This window comes from Photinus pyralis, unplaced genomic scaffold (assembly GCF_008802855.1).
Source record: "Photinus pyralis isolate 1611_PpyrPB1 unplaced genomic scaffold, Ppyr1.3 Ppyr1.4_LG2, whole genome shotgun sequence".
NCBI lineage: Eukaryota > Metazoa > Arthropoda > Insecta > Coleoptera > Lampyridae > Photinus > Photinus pyralis.
The window spans coordinates 33,541,984-33,547,995 of record NW_022170403.1 but is presented as its reverse complement, the minus strand read 5'-3'; positions in this window follow the sequence as shown (position 1 = coordinate 33,547,995).

The window sequence follows — 6,012 nt, the reverse complement described above, 5'->3', positions numbered from 1 at the left end:
ATTCTCTCTTAAATTTTTAAATGTTTAAATATAGGTAAATGTTATTGCATAGGCATGGAAATCAGTTCCATCTACTGTTTCTGTCCCCGCACGTTGCTCATATGTGTATTGAATCACGTTTAAACAACTGGAAAGGGCGAAAAACAAAAGTGCATTGCAGGGACATCACATTTTAACGTTCAATTAACAGTCACAATTACAACGTTACAAAAAATTATGTCACACTAACGCCATCTACTAAACGTTAAGAAGATGAATAACAAGAACTCGTTACATTCACGTTTAAAGAGTGATGTTATACTATTAACATGCGTTAAACGATCGAAACGTTGGTTAAATGTTACCGCAATGTACCAACTTAATGTTTATAAAACCACTGCTGTGACGTTACGAAACGTCCATGTTATGTTCCTGTCTTACTGGGCTATACCTATCTTTTCTAAAACGACACCTTATTTTGTACAGCTCGAATTACGGCATATGCATAATATGCAAAACAAAAAGATATAAATCTGTAGTTAGGGCTATTTTGAGAAGTAACGTTTTATGAGTATTTGATTACAATTATTGCGTAGTATAATGGATTAATGACTTTTAAACTAAATGACAAATTGATTGTGATACATGCAACATAATTGAATTTGCATTGCACTACAATATTCTCTTATCTTTCAATTCCTACCTTCAACCTTAATCCACAATAATATGATTTGTTTTTAATCGTTACTAAATACACGCCATCGTGGCCCGTGAAATCAATCATGTAATACAATCTCACAACAATTTAATGGAATTAATCACTATTTAAATTAACGATTTTATCCAATTAATTTAAGGTCAACCATTTAAATTGAAGGGGTTAAGTGGCTATTAAAAAGTATTCTGTGTTGATTTCCCGACAGGTTCAGTTAGAATTTTGCGGTAACGTGGTTAAAACTTCTCTGTACATTTAAAGTTACAGTTGGTCAGTGCTAATTGAAGCTTATTCAACCGCAACGGAATGTAATGAGTTTGTAATTAATTTCATGTTTATAAATTGCATTTCATTTACTCCAATTAATTATGTAAAGATGATTTCGCTTATACGTTATACCTAATTCAAACCAGTAAAACAGAAACATTGCAAATTTCTAGGCAAATTCTCACATGGAAAACGAATAGCCTTTATACGAATCACATTTGACACTGTTTTTTAAACGTAGGTATGAAGTAAATAACGGGATGTACCAGCCCTACCAGGGTGCCAGATGAAGTGGCAAAGGACCCCTATGGGTTACCACCGCGGTTATGGTATTTCTTTCCATAGCTTCCCTTTGTCTGGGGGGAAGTTTGTTAAATACTTTTAGCTCTTGCAAATTTTTCCCTCATCTAGTATTCGATGTGCGACACAAAAAAAACAAACGTTGGAAACTGTTGGTTTCAACAGGATAGTCCACTCACGCACAACGCTCTAATCGTATGAGAATAGAAATCGGACAAATTTCCTGGAAAATCGAAAAAATGTCCGACATTCATAGTTGCGCAATGACCGCACCCCTTGATTTTGAAGAATCCAATCTGCCCAAAACATTTATCTTCGGTGGAAATTGGTTCGATCTTGTACAAACAAGTGTGAATTTTCGTTATCCCAGTACCTACAATTGTGTTTGTTCACAAATCCGTTCAGAAAGAAAGTTCATTCAGTCTTAGTAGGTATAAGATAAAATTATAAAAGTAGAGTACAGTTGAATCACATCTTATGAAAGAAGCTATAAAAACTGCCATCTTTTTGCTGAGGTGTAGGAGGGATTAGTGATCCGGAAAAAGCTTTGAACATTTTCAATGCGTTTTGAACCGTCGTAGAGCTCATGTCATTTGTTAGAGTCTCGTTGGACGTTCTGTTAGCTCAAATTAAAGACCCATAGGTAAAAATTGGCGTTAGTTCAAATTGGAATAATTATTTTGTTTTCCGCGCATAAATCAAGTTTAGAGGGGCAGAGGTACAATCATTTAACAAATAGTTCGATTTCCAAAGCGGAATTTCCAGGAGATAAATTAAATCGATTTCGTGTTTGCGGGACGCTTTTAATATATCGAATTCCAATATCTATAGTAAAAAAGGTGGCCATTAAGCATCCACTATAAATTATTTGAATTGCGAATTGCACAACGACTAGCATTCCTTCAAGTTTTGGTACCAGAATCCTCACTACGAGCACGGGTTTAACTTCAACAAACAAATTTCCATTTCCTCGAATTCTAAAATAATGAAAGGGCGATCCAGTTATTCCAAGGTTGGTCGAAGGTCGTGCCCTTTAACGAATTTGATCAGCAATATTTGAATTTTGAACCGTAAATAGAAACCTTCGTGAAAGCCACGATCCAATCATTTTGTAATTGTGTTAAACGTTTAAAAAGATGTGTCCATTGCAATTATTTGCGTAGGTATTTGGTTAGAAGAAGGTAGAACATTTTTAGTTTGGTTTTAAGTGCCATAAATCTTCTCAGTTATTATATTGTTGTGTGCACCTACATTTCGGGTGCATTAAAACAAATAAATGCTATGCCCCACGTTGGGCGTGCAAAAATAACTGCTGTACACCTACCTAGCTAGCTCAGAATTACCATTATTATCATATTAACTTTCAAAACCAAACCTAAGGTACAGCTGGGTTCCGGCACAAAGCGAAATCCCGACGTTAACTTTAGACACTCAGAATAAAATAAAATGGTGCAATCAAATTCCGTTAATTCTAACGGAATTGGTACATACATTTTGAAGCAGATTAAAAATGCCATTCGGGTACAACAAACTTAAAGGAAAAAATGTGACATAGTGATTGATCCTTATTGATCTTAAATCAAAAATGACAACCTGAGGTTTCAAAAATGTATTATCAAGCAAAGGAGAACATAATTACAAAACCCTGTAATAAAAATTATAAGGCGAAAATAAAGCCTTTCTGCACACAACCCGCTCGCAGAACCGACATAACTGTTACCCTTAGTCAGTAGGCGGAGCCTAGTATACTAGGGATTAGCGGCGGCTGACCTATACTGGGTGTTATGTAAAAAAAATTTGGGTAGTAGAGGGGATCAAAACAAGCACTTTCTCCAAATAAACCGAGGGTCAAACGTGTTTCGTTTGGGAGCTACCCTCACAAAAGTGGTGAAATTTGCATTTCTTCTTTAATTTTGTTCTCAGAGTTAGATAGATTTAGAGAGACTATGGGGACACGTCTTTGAATAGGTTTTCGGATAAGCCCTTTCCGATTTTGCACATTTTTTTCAATAATCCCTACCACGAAAGAGCGCACCCCTAAACGAGAGTGCGAACAAAATTTTGATTTCGACGAAATTTGGGGGTTTTTGAACATGAAGATGCCACAGGCGCCGTCCATTGAACCTAATGTGATCTTCGGCTCTCAAGATGTCTGCAAAAAAGAGATCTACTTCGAGGCTTTTTTTATACAGAATGTCATTTTCTTTACCATAAAGGTTAGTCTATTGATAACGCGATGGCAATTGTTTTTCCGATTAGATAGCTGCAATCGCGAGAAAAAAATGCTTCCTAATATTTCAAAATTGCTGTTCATGCTTCTAACAAGCCACAAAATTGCCGCTTAACCCCACGTCATAAAAGAAGGATGAAAGATGCATGTACAATATTATTAGTAAACGAATCAGAAGCTATTGTCGTAAGTGTGTTCTTTCGTACTTTGATGGCCGTCTAACTTTCGCGAATGGACGAACTGCCTTGCGAGAATGCACTTTTCTAATTATTTAGCTCGGGATAGATTTCTATGTAAATGGCACGCTTTGGCCCAATTAAAAAAAGATCGTTACTTTGAATGAAGATTGGTAAACTACGATGAACGGTAACGAATACGGTAGTGAATCAGAAATCGATCAATAACGAAACGTGCACTGCCAAAGCTACCTCGTCGAAAGTACAAATTTATCGATGCACCAAATGTACCCTACTCAACGCTAAAAATCTTCTCAGCGACCGTCGTTTTCCTTTTACAACGCTTTCCTCTAATTTATGTTTTTCCGACTCGGAATTCCAAATTCTCGAGGACACAATTACGCGTTAGTTTACATCAATACCTGGGTAGCCCGAAGTGGTTTGCAATACGTGGTTGCAACTGCCAATCGCAAGTGTTCAATTTCTTTGTAGTATAGGTACTTTATGTACAGATGTATACACTTTAATTGCGTTCCTAGACTAAGTGACATGGAAATTGCAACACCAAGAAGGCGTTCGAATTGTTATACCAACTTGATTCAGACGTTTAACTACTCCATGTCACCTAGTATTGACAGTAATTACAATGTAAACTTAGTTGGCACCGTCTTACTTTTTCTTACTTACTTATTCTTACTTTTTGTTGCAGGTAAGCTTTTGGATTTCCGGTAATCGTGTCAACGATGTTTCATTTACGAAAGGTACAGTTTTATTAATGTTGGCAAGTAGCCAAGTACTATAGATAGTGCAAGAGATCGTTTGGAGTCTATTGAGCTTTCAGAGTGGAAAAGTTTTGATATTTGCAACTTGTAGGGGACTCCTCAAGAAATTTAAAAAATGATATTGTACGTTGAAGGGAGTGGCATCATTAAAGTGGGTTACTTTAAAAGCAGGGCTGCAAACGAGAGTATCTCCGAATCGTATGCGGGTGCGGTGCGTCATTGTCTTCATTATAAATGGCAGATATTTTTCCATGAAAGGTGCAATTAAAAACTTGAGAGCTGTCTATCAGAGCCGAATGGGGGTTTTATAGTTGAATTCCGTAGTTCTAATTTAATAAGTGTGTACCTGAAACCATAAAAAAAAATTTTTTATCCTATACAAGGAGAAACTTACATTTTCTCGCCTGTGGGAGGACGGGAAAGAAGACAATTGCACGCATGGAGCGAGAAAATTCAATTTTGTCGGCTAGGCGAGAAAAAAAATACGCCTTATGTAAGCTAGATGGCGCGGTTGTAATAAAATGTCAAAGAAGTTATTTCTTTTTAATTAAATAAGAAACATAAAATCGTCAACACGGATTTAATAATTAGATTTACCCTATGATTTTTAGTGATGCCGCCGAGACGAGACTCAGTCTCGTCTCGTCTCGAATTTTCGAGACGAGACCGAGGTTCAGTCTCGTCTCGTCTCGTCTCGACGAGACGAGACTAAGCATGAGTCTCGTCGAGAGTCTCGCCGAGACTCTCGTTTGGTCTCGAATTTGTTTGTATTTATTTGTACTGTTTTAGCGGAATAGTCTAAATCGAGAACAAAAAAAGATAAACTTTTGCGAATCGATTTCTACGAGTTCAAGGATCACTGCGGATTAGAAGTCGTGTTTCCGATTACGAGCTGTCAAAAAATTCCCTGAAAATCGTATGCGATTCTTCGTACATATCTTGTTTAATTGTGCCCACGGACACGGAGGCCATCTTGAGGCCTCCAGTTGTTGTGTTATGAGTATAGCAATTCACAAAAAAACAGTTCAATTAATCCGCTTCTGCCGCTATTTCCGGCTGGACAAAACTCGGTAGAAAAGAATTTTTCCTTAAAACCCATCGCCCTCAACCTACGGTTATCAATTTCAGGTGGTTTGGTTTTTGGTTTAATTTGCGGAAAAAAATTCACCGGAAGTGCCTATTTTTAATAACATTCCGGCCAGAAAAAGGCTGGCAGAAAACTCATTTTGTGTTATTCAAGTTGCAAGGAATCCAGTAACAAAGATTTCATCTTGTTAGCTTATCACTACTGGTTCCATGCGTCCGGCTCTCGTACCTACTATATTACTCCTATTATTTACTTGTCATGCCTTCGTAGTTCGTGGTCTTTTATATGCTATATGCTCATTGCTCTACCTACATACACTATATTTGGATAGTGTCTCGAGACCAGGCGAGACCAAACGAGACTAGACGAGACGAGACGAGACGAGACTGAACCAGGACGAGACGAGACTCAGACTTGGTCTCGTCTCGAGGTAACGAGACGAGACGAGACTTTCGAAAGTCTCGTCTCGTCTCGTC